Source organism: Callorhinchus milii, unplaced genomic scaffold (genome assembly GCF_018977255.1).
Source record: "Callorhinchus milii isolate IMCB2004 unplaced genomic scaffold, IMCB_Cmil_1.0 Scaffold7, whole genome shotgun sequence".
NCBI classification, from domain to species: Eukaryota; Metazoa; Chordata; class Chondrichthyes; order Chimaeriformes; family Callorhinchidae; genus Callorhinchus; species Callorhinchus milii.
Window position 1 is genome coordinate 435,139 of NW_024704748.1, and position 11,731 is coordinate 446,869.

The following is an 11,731-nucleotide window of genomic DNA, read 5'->3' on the forward strand; positions in this document are numbered from 1 at the left end:
GTGGGGGGAGATCTCATGAAATGTGAAGGGCATCTCATGAAGGTCAATAAGTTTAACCTTGAGGTTCCTCTAAAATATACTTGGCAACATTTTCCCTTGCAGAGCATGGCAACCTGGTACCTCCATAATAATATTTCCAGGCCCACATTTACCTCAAGTATTTACCGCCACCTTTTTGGTAACTACGGGAAGGAGAAATGATAAACCGTAAGCCTTCAAAGGCTATTTCTGACCTGATGGCTTACACACTGCTCTCTGAGCCAGCAAGGGTTCTCCATAAGTTACAAGATTGGTTTGTATGAAGAAGGCTCTTGGGCCCATCTGATCTCGCCTCTCCAGAATACCGACTTTAATGTCCTTTGAACAAAACTGTCTTCAGTTGGCTGACTGACTTCAACAGAAATCGCTTTCTGTATCTGCAGCTTGATTGTAGGATGAATTGAATAGAGATCTCCTGAGCCTCTGATATGTAGGAGGGAGTGAACACGGTTTGTGTCCAGGGGTAAATCTGTACAATGCTTAAGCTTGGCTTGTTTTACAAACTCAGGAAAATTATAACGGCTGAAAGCTAACTGCGAGCTCAAGTATAATGCACTAATCCCCACTCTCCCTGGCTTGACATCAAGCTGCGCGACGCTATAAATCGCTCTGAGGCACTTTTCTGTGTTAACGGTAAATGCAAATTGTTGTAGGAAATCTGAATTTAGACTTGAAGAGAGTGAAAGCTTGGGCAGGACTTAGTTTATTGTGCCAGTAATTCTGTTTTATTTTACCAAATCAATTCATGTAAAAGACGAGAAATAATTGGAACGATGCGAGATAGTTGAAATCCTTACTGGGAATACAATACAAAATTACATTTATAAAGTGCCTTTCACGTTGGGAGGACGTCCCAAGGCACTATATAATAAACATTCATAAGAGCAGAGCATTAGGCAAGACAGAGACCCTCCTGCTTGGCTCCGACAGCACCAAAACCCCCAATTGTCCAGTGCCCTTGGACGTCTTTCCGACGTGAAGGGCGCTATACAAGTGTAATTTGCTGTTGTAGCAAGAATTGTTAGCAAAATGGACAAAGATCATAAGTGGAATGAGACCATGATACTATTATTATTGCTGACTGAATGTTAGATTACAAGTGTTATTTGAGAACCAAACCTGTTTGGAAAATGGATTTAAAGTCACTGCCAAGAAGACTTGGTCCATGGTAATCATGAAAATGGAGAAACTCCCAAACATACATTTAGTAGTAAATGGTATAAAATAGAGCCTATTAAAGAAAGTGGTTCACTTGGTTATCTAATAGAGCAAATGACCAAAGCAGCAAAGAAGTTAATAGCTATTACAAAAATCAAGTGCATGATAAGAAACTGATTACTCAACAAGATTGCACGGATCTGACAATCCGACCTTGAAATGCGGCATCAAGAGATTTGAAGTCATTTTAGTTATGCTGTTAAAGATTTACTTTAAATGTAAATAATGGCTGCAAGGTATTTGAATTTGCACTAGAGAGAATTAGAAGATGGAGAAGGAGATGGCAAGGCAGAAGGATTGAGGAAGAATGTTCTAGAGTTTTGGGGTGTAGTGGCTGAAAGCACGGCCACCGATAGTGGAAAGAGGCCAAGCAGGAGGCCAGAGTCAGTCGAGCAGAAGTGACGGGTAGTGGGTTGGGGAGTAACCAGGTAGGGAGGTGCCAGGGCATGAAGGGATTTGAAGACGAGTGAGGATTTTGAAATCGATTTGTTTGGTGATAGAGAGCCAGTGGAGCCTGGCAAAAACTAGTGTGATGGGGCTGCAGGTGAGTATGCGGGTGGCGGAATTCTGGATTGATGGCGGAATTATGGATAAGCAAGTCTATGACTCGGATGCATTTGATACACAACATATAACGTTGCTGTTGAACCAGTCTGTCTCTCACGCTATGGACGCTGATTCAGGACAATGGATCTGTTATTGTGGTCCATTGTGTTTTGTTTGCAGCTGTGTTTTAATAATTTCCCTCTGAAATCTTCTATCAAAATAATACAGCTCCAGATTTTCTATTAAACCATAAATCTGTTGACATCTTGTCCACTGGTGCTACCGTAAACGGTTTCACTGACCTTGATGATTAATCTGTATTTGGCACTTGAAACCCAAAATACTGAAACTTAAAATACTTTTAGCTTTTGTGTTGGAACATCGCCTAGGGCAATCTGACCAATTATATGGAGAGATTCATTTATGCCTTTCCTCTTTTTCAATTGAATTTTACAAAAGTGTCCTTGAAGCTAAAAGTGTCTAACTTATCTGATCTATTGAAATTCATTTTATGTGTGAGAATCTTTAATGCATTCTCTGTTTACTCCACTGAGTGGGTAGAATACGTGCACTTCCTACCACTGTCTGACTTGGTGATTTATGGAAAATTTCTCTCACCATCTGTCTGCAAGGTCAATATATTTCAAGTTGGGTCTTGGCACCAGCACCCAAGAAAGTTAACGCTGTAATTTGCTGTATTTGCTACAGCTTCTCTGACACACATGCCTTTGGGTTGAGTTAGGAGCAAATAGGTCAGATTCTCTTTCTCAAACATCTCTATACTGTTCCTCCACTGAGCAGGGATTCTGGAGGAGTTGATCGGCTTTCTTCCTCTCCCCAAAATAATAGAAATCTTTAACTACAAAAATTTAAATGTGTATTGTTTGTGGGACACTGCTGTGCGCAATTGGCTACCACGTTTTGCCTACAAAATATACGGTCAATTCACTTTCAATATATTCTGTGGAGAGCTTTGAAATGTCTCAAAGACATGATAAGGCACTATATCAAATGCAAGGGTTATTATTATAAGTTTACAGTGGTTGCCTTGCTGTCAAACTCATGAGCAAGTACACTGGATTGTATAGTGATTTTTCTCCAAGTATATTAATGAATGAAACATTGTTCCCTACATCTTTTGCCTTTCTCTTTTAATCTTCTTCCTTCTGTGCCTGCAAACCTCCTACGCATAAATGGGATAAGACCAACAAGTTAATCTTGTTATTGAAGATGGTGGAATTCCAGAAATTGTTGGGTACAAATTTGTCTGAGAATTTATTGTGTAGCATATAAATGCTGACTTTAGTAGTGGACATTCATTTGTACATTTTTGGAGGATTTCAGTGGTTCAAATAATTACAGGATTGGAATTTTTGATGGCATGATTGCAGATAATCCATTATAGGGGATGGAAAATCAGTTTGCTTTAATATGCTACAATAGCATTTTGGCATATGCTACGAGATTCATATTTTCCTGTGTCTTAAACCTTACAGTGGCAGTAACTTGAATTCTCTTCTGTTGCCAGGGTTCTACCTGAACGTTAAATTATCTTGTTCATACATATACATATATATTTATGTGTATATAATATAATTTATATATTCTTGTTCATATTCATATCAAAACAATAGAGCACATGGTGTTAGTCCACTTTTTCAAAATTTAGAAATCCTAAACATATAAATCGTGATCCACTAGAATGACAGAACAGGGTTGAGGGGCTGAATGGCCTTCTCCTGTTCCTATGATCCAGTGAATGTGATCCATTGGGAATGCAGTTATTAGGACTTAGAAGAATGTGGAAGGAAGGAATGATTTCATGGTCATTTGTGTGTGAGGTCATATAATGTCATGTGAAAAATCTTGTCAACTCATAGTCCAAACGTATCCCATGCAGAATCAACAGAATCACCCCATCCTCCAAGTATTCAGTTTCAAAGTGCTACCAGAAGCATTAGATACCTTTAGCTCTTACCACAGTATGATAATCCAGTTATGCAAACCACAATGGAGTCAACACTCTTGAATGTACAGAATAGTTGTCAGCTAATTGGGAAACAGTAGAAGACTTATTTCCCCCTTTGTAGTAGAATGGGAAAACATTTTATTTTTATTTTTTGTTCCCTCTGTTCCCTCTGTTCCCTAAACACATGCGATCAAAGACCCAAATAATCATGATCCTAGCTGCTATTTAAATACAACTGGCTCAATTGTAGCCAGAAGTTTGTCATTTGAGTAGCACCAATCTAGCAACTATTTGCAGATAACTTATATTTTGAAGAATATCTTTTATTAAAGTTCTGTGATAGAAAATCATCTAGTATGGCTAGACTCCCCAATGACTTAGTAAGTAAAGCATCCTGACTAGTGTTGCATTGACCCATGTAAACCATAAAGGTTGATCTCTTTGGAAGATGAGCATTCTTAATACTGTGCTGTTCTCCACCTAGGTTAAACAAGGAAGAAACTTGTTGATTATCTATTGTGGGTATGATCATTCTGAAGGAAGTTTGACTTTTACATACAAAGTTCCCACCCAACTCATTTTGTTCTGAACTGATGCTCAAAGCTTTTGGGTTTGAGTGGGGAAAGACAAAGGCTTCCAATGACAGTGCTCCTTCCCATTGTCATTTGAGGCCTTTGTAACAACAACCACAACAGAATTACATTTGTATAGCGTCTTTCACGTCGGGAGGACGTCCCAAGGCTCTGGACAGACAGACAGTTTCAGACCCAAGATGAGGTTCGGGGTCAGAGAGGGTGGAGGGCGGGGGGGAAGCAGGGAGATCGAAAGCATGGTCTTGAGATGGGTCTTGAAAGAGGCAAGTAAGTGGCAAGGTGGAGGGACTGTGGGATGGAGTTCCAGAGGGTGGGGGAGAGTGGCAGAAGACTGTCCACCAACAGTGGGGTGAGCAATGCAGGGAACGTGAAGCAGGCTAGAGCTGGTTGAGCGGAGGGAGTGAGCAGGATGGTAGGGAGCTAGAAAGTCACAGAGGCAGGGGAGAGCAAGACCATGGAGGGCTTTGAAGGTGAGGACCATGATCTTGAACTGTATCCCGTGTGTGATGGGAAGCCAGTGGAGTCAGGCAAAGATGGGGGTGATAGGGTCACAGAGCCTGGAGAGGACACGGGCTGCAGAGTTCTGGATAATCTGCAGCCTATGGGGGGAGGGGTTGGGGAGGCCGACAAGCAATGAGTTTGCATAGTCAAGACTCGATCTAATGAAAGAATGTATGAGGGTTTCGGGGGACTGTGGTGTGAGACAGTGGCGGAGCTGGGCGATGTTGCGGAGGTTGGGGAAGACAGAGCGGGTCATGACGCAGATGTGGGGTAAAAAGGAAAGTTAAAGGTCAAACAAGACGCTAAGTTTCTGGACTGGCTTAGCAAGGTGGAGTGTGCAACCATGATGGTGATGCTGTCAGCACCTGAGGTGAGGAGGCGCTGATGGGAGCCAATCAGGAGCCTCGGTCTCGTTGATGTTCAACTGGAAAGTTATCTCTCATCCAGGACTTGACGTCTGACAGACATTCTGTCTGAACAGCAGTGGGTCATGGAGTCCAGGGTGGAGGCAGAGAGAGAGTTGGGTGCCATCCGCATACATGTGAAAGTTAACCCCATGTCTGCAGATGATGTCACCAAGCGGGAGCATATAGATATTGAAGAGGAGGGGATCAAGGACAGAGCCCTGAGGAACGCCACACGAGATGTCCGGGGGCTAGTGGAGAAGCTATTTGTGGAGATGAAGTGCAGGGGGTGTGAGAGGTCAGATCTGAACCAGTCAAGGATAAAGCCGTGAAGATTGAGGTGAGAGGAGAAGCGGTGGATGAGGATAGAGTAGTCGACGGTGTCGAAGGCAGCAGAGAGGTCAAGGAGAATGAGGAGGGAGCCCTGGTCGCATATAGACAGAATGTCACTTTGACTAGGGCTGTTTCTGTGCTGTAGGCGGCACGGAAACCCGATTGAAAGGGGTCGTGAAGGGAGTGGAAGGAGCGAAGCTGGGAAGCACAACTCGTTCCAGGATCTTGGAAAGGAAAGGGAGGTTGGAGATTTGGGAGTAGAGATGGGTCCAGGCAGGGTTTTTTAAGGATAGGAGTGATGACGGAGGGTTTGAATGGGATGGGAACAGTACCAGTGGACAGGGAAAGGTTTATGATGTCTGTGAGTAGCGGGGCAAGGAAGTGGAGCTGGGTGGTAAAGAGAGGAGTAGAGATGGGGTCGAGGGAGCAGGTGGTCGATTTCAATCGGGTTACAGTGGTGATGAGAGAGGAGGGGGAGACGTTCAAAGGTGGGATGGGTAAGGACCCAGGGAGGGGAGATGGGGAGGGGGTAGCAGATGGAATGGTAGAGGCTGCTGAGCGGATTCCCTCGACTTTGGATTCACAGTTGGCATTTGAGGTGAGGATGGACGAGACGTTAGAGGGTGAGTGGAGAAGCCAGTTGGTGATGGAGAAGAGGAACCTGGGATTGTTCTTAGCCTCCAAGATTGTCTTGAAGTAGAATGACGATTTAGCTGAGACGCGGGCGGAGCAGGAGGATTTGATAATTCAGCAACATCTGCCGATGGACAATTAAATTTGATTTAAACCAGGTGCATTCAGCAGAATGCACCTGTGCTATAAGGGAGCAGAGGCGGCTGGTGACTTACGTGAATAGGAGACGGTTCAGGAAGAGAGGGGAGCAAGGAAATCGAGAGTGGAGCAGAAGGGGCTGCGGAGAGTACGATAGGTCATTGCGGGAGGAAGCTTAGAGGGGAAGGAGTGTTACTGCTTCCAGTCCAAGAATACAGCTTATAACAAGGCCATATATCTATCTGGCTGAATAAGTCAAATAATATTTAAGCTGCACACTGCTATCAAGATGTTTTTTTTCGTCTTTGAATGATGGCAAAACCAGCTGTGTGTGGACATTCAACTTTTATCTTTTCGGATGAGGCAGGCCATGGCATATTTATTCAACTGGATTACAAAATGTTTATTTGTGTTGTGGAGGCAAATTTAAAAAAAAATCAGAAAGTTATATTATACTTGTTCTGCAATTGTAATGGAGTTTACCTTTGTGTTTTGAACAGAATAAACACTTGTGACTTGCCTGAAGTGCTAGCCCGTGTTAATGTTTAATTTTTTTAATGCTCCTACCTCTCTTGATCAGATAACCGATCCCCACCTCGAACATGTGGATTAAATCATTCAGATTCTTTGAATCGGGGTGATCGGATTGATTCCATAGCATCACAGATGGGGAGTAACAACAGTCAACTGAATTCTTTACTTCAAGTATATATTCCAGACTATTCTGTGCGTGCCCTGACTGATTTACAGATTATAAAGGTAAGAATGGTATGGGATTCTTTTAGAAAATCCATTTTTGGCCTCTAAAATGTAGGTGTGTTTCACATATATATATATAAAAACCCCTCAAACTATATATATCCACAATATTGTAGCTCAAGGATAGGCTGACAACCAATCCAGAGCTGGGGGCGTACTGCATTATTGGAGGTTCTGTCTTTGGTTAAGATGATAAATCGAAATTGGTTCTGTCTGTTCAAGTGGACATTAAAGATCTGATGGTACCGTTTGACGAGTGGGGAGTTTCCAATTACCAATTTTAACTGGGGGATTGTTCCCCTGGACATGGGGAGAGAATTCTCTGTTTGTATACTGCCGGGGTTCTTTAGCATTTACTTGAAAAGGCAGACAGCGCCTCAGTTTAACATCTCATCTAAAGGATGGCCTTACAATGTAGCGCTACTCCCAGCACTGCACTGGAGTGTCGTCCAAGCCTGTAAGCTCAAAGTCCTGACTTGGGGCTTAAACTCATCATCTTCTGACTCAGAGGTGAGAATACTATCAGAGGTGTTTTATATAGATGTTATCAAATTGAGTGTTATTCATTATAATGCTGTTGCACGGATGGGTAGAACACTGAGGCTTTTTTTAAAAGATAATTTTGTGCTTCCAATTTACACTTAAATTTATGGTGGTGATCCAAGATTAAATTAGGGTGATATTACTTTGAAGAAATATAAGTCAAGATACACTAATCTTTCTGAGGGGAACCAAATCAAGCAAGCAATAAAGAATGAGATGTCCTCCATGCTATAAACCAAAATAGTAGTCATATATGGATTTGCGCCACATTGCATGGTTATCATTAATTGCATCAGAGCAGGTTAGCACTTTGGATGTGACCCTTTATCAGAAACTAGAGCGCTTGTGATGGAGAAGCCCTTTATAACACAGATGAAGTAAGTCCAGGAAAACTAAGATGTTATGAAGACATGGATTCCTGTAGTATAGTGGTTAGAGCACTTGCCTCCCAAGCGAGAGGACCTGAGTTCGATTCCCGGGTAGGGTGAAACCTTAGGCAAGTTTCCTTACTCCACGTGCCTCTATTTACCAGCAGTAAGTAGGAACCTGGTTGTTAGTCGATTGGTGGATTGCTTTTCCAGGGGTAATAATTTCTTTAAAAAAATAATTTGGTCACTTAATTATAAATTATAAATGGAATCTTGTTGTTGTTGTTGTTGTTAATCCATGACTATTTGTGGGCCGCTGCTGTGCGCATTTGGCTGCTGCGTTTCGCTCACAAAATATACAGTCAATTCACTTTACAGTATATTCTGTGAAGCGCTTTGAGACATCTCAAAGACTCGATAAGGCACTATATCAAATAGAAGGATTATTTATTGTACAACCACTAGCTACATACAGAGCAGGAGCTACCTGGTTATTAATGGACGGTGGAAAAGGCTGTATGTATAAACACGCACAACATTCTAGAATTAATGAAAGTATAAATTCCAGCTTCTGGTAAAGGTTCTATCTTTGTTTCATATACACTGACGTGCCCTTAATCCTCAGCCTCACACTTTGCTTCAACTTGTAAATATTTTTAAAAATGGATTGCACTTTAAATATTTTGGATTTATTCTATGACCTCTGAGTAGAACTGGGTTTCACACGGAATGAAACATTGCTGCAAATCTTTCCAAAGTGCTTTTAAGACATTCTGGGAATTAAGTGGCTGTATTTTTAGTTTATCTTTTTTATGTCAGTGCAAAGGTTTTGCAAAATGTTGACATGCTTTGAATGGGAAATCAGGAATGTTGTGCAGCTGAATGTTCTGTTTAAGCAATTTAGTCACTGTGATAAACTTATGAAGTGCTCGTGCTCTTGCAATTCTTGTCAAAACTATTCATGCTTTTTTAAACAATCAATGCTGAACCCATAACTTAAAATAACTAACGAGAATGTACTTCACTTTCCACTCGTTTCTGTCTACTCTGACAATTACATGTGTACATTTGTTAATCACCTATTTGCAAGATAAATCATAGCTACTTTTTTACACACACATAGATTTCTCAAAAGATTTGCTTGTTAACTTAGGAATGTTGAAATTAGCCAGATGGCTGCAGAAAGATAACTTTCACTCCATCTGGAATATTTTTATTTAAACAAGGGGAAAAGTGGTGCCGTTGTGGGTTTTTGGTTGAAAGCTTGCCTTGACGGACAAAAATTAGTTACCCTTTCAGGTAGAAGTTATCATAATAACAATGCTTGCATTTCATACAACAACAACAAGATTCCATTTATAGAGCGCCTTTCACGTCGGGAGGACGTCCCAAGGCGCTGAACAGTTGGGTCAGGATCCGAGCAGGGGGGAGATGGTCAGGGTAAGGGGAGGGAAGGGAGGGAGCGAGGAGGGGGGGAAATGGTCAGGGTGAGGGGAGGGAAGGGAGGAAGCGAGGAGGGGGGAAATGGTCAGGGTGAGGGGAGGGAAGGGAGGGAGCGAGGAGCGGGTAGAGAGTCAAGAGGGGAGCTGAAGGCACGGTCAAAGAGAAAGGTCTTGAGACCGGCCTTGAAGGAGGAAAGGGAGGAGGCCAGGCGAAGGCACTGGGGGATAGAGTTCCAGAGCCGATACAGCGCCTTATCACGTCTTTGAGATGTCTCAAAGCGCTTCACAGAATATACTGTAAAGTGAATTAACAATATATTTTGTGGGCAAATGCAGCAGCCAATTGTGCACAGCAGCGTCCCACAAATAGTCCTGGATTGAGTGACCAAATTATTATTTTTTAGAACAGAATATTCTAAGTAAGATGATTTTAGTCTCATGTAATGGAAAAACATTGTATGGTTGCAAATGTATTAATTTATTTCTGTACTTTTTTTTGTTTTTCACTTTGAAAACAGATTACAAGACAGCATTATCAGAATGCCCTGATGGCATCCATAATGGATAAGACACCACAGTCTTCAGACAGTGAAAACACTAAGATTGAATTAACTTTAAATGAGCTTCAAGATCATTTGCCAGATGAAATGGCAAACCTACTAAATGAGCAGAACTGTGTGACTCATAAGTCAAATCACAGCATGCACAATGAAGGCAGAATTTAGAATACCTTCAGAACTATTGCCTTGTGTATTTCTCAGAGACCTCCTCCTGTATTCTGTACGCATGCACACATGCAAGCACATATGTCCACTGTCATGAGACCAAAGAGCTGTGCCTCTGGCACGTGAAGATGATGGAAGAAAGACAGAGCTGGGTGAGTTGATCCATAAACTGCCATGAATCAGACAGACCCTCTGTACACTACTCTGGTGGCATGTTATATTTTCTTTTTGTGGTACTTTCTTGCACGTAGGAGGAAGTTAACATGTTGAAAAGGCTGAGAAGAGAAACGCTTATCTTTTTATGAAGACCTATTAACCTGTTAAAATTAACTGTGAGGCTGTAAGACTTTATTATGATGGAATATGATTTAAGATGGTCATTGAAGCTAAGCTTTCCAAATTCTTGGTTCTGCACCCTCCTCATTCCCCGGCAGTTGGGTTAGGTTTAGGCCTGCGTCTGGGAAATGGCTTGGATGATCCTGGGCATTTTGATGGTAGTGCTAGTTGTCCTCAGGTAGCACTGATGTGCATGCTCCCTCCTCTTCCACAAAGTACGAAGGGTGAGTTTATTCATTGGTGCAAAATTCAGTTGTTTTTCTATCAAGCAAATATTCCATCTGTTCACTGAGATGTGAGCTACTCACACTGAAACACCTTTTTTAAAAAAAATCTTTGTACTTCCCTCTGGCTAGCATAATAGGGGAAACATATCTGTCCAGTCAGTCATCTGATCAATTGGCACATTTTTGATTGTTAAATATTTTTATTTTAAAAAGAGATAAAATGGTTCTAGTTAGCCACATATCCAAAAAAATATAATTTGATGCATTTGGTTTCTTTTGAGTTCCTAAATGCTTTCCATCAATTGCCATTTGCCAGTGAAATGTCCCACAGCAATTTAAGGGATTAAAATGTTTTACCAAACAAGTGTGGATATACTATTTTGCAGTTATTACCATTGCCTGTTTATTGACTAAAGAAAGTGGTATAGTCCAAAATTTTGCCAGAGCTTCTTAGCTTGCACCAAGATCTGTCCAACACATCCTACAGGAGAAAAATGATCTCCTCACCTGGACACCATCTATTTTTTGATATGATCCAATGCTGGGATTACAAGGGATATTTCCTGCAAATAGATTTTGGCCTTATTGTAGCAGATGAATAGGAGGAGGCGATGTGCAACAAAGAGAAGACCTACCAAATGCATCAAAAGTTACATGAAAAACTGATTAGGATGTTGGACACATTTAATGCTAGGGATGTCCAAGGCTTGGCATGACAACCCAGAGATCAAGCCCCTTCTTACAATCTGAGGTCCTCAAACATTCCTATTTTACTCTAGTAGTGACCTATGTAAGCATCCTTTAGTACCAGCCAAACAGGTCTACTTTATTCAATGGGCTAGAATTGAGGTTGTCACTAAATGTTCAATATAAACTGATCTCATGTACTAAGTGTTGAGACCTGTAATTTCATCGGAAGTTAAATCCTCTCTGCTCCATGGGGAGTCAACTCATGTA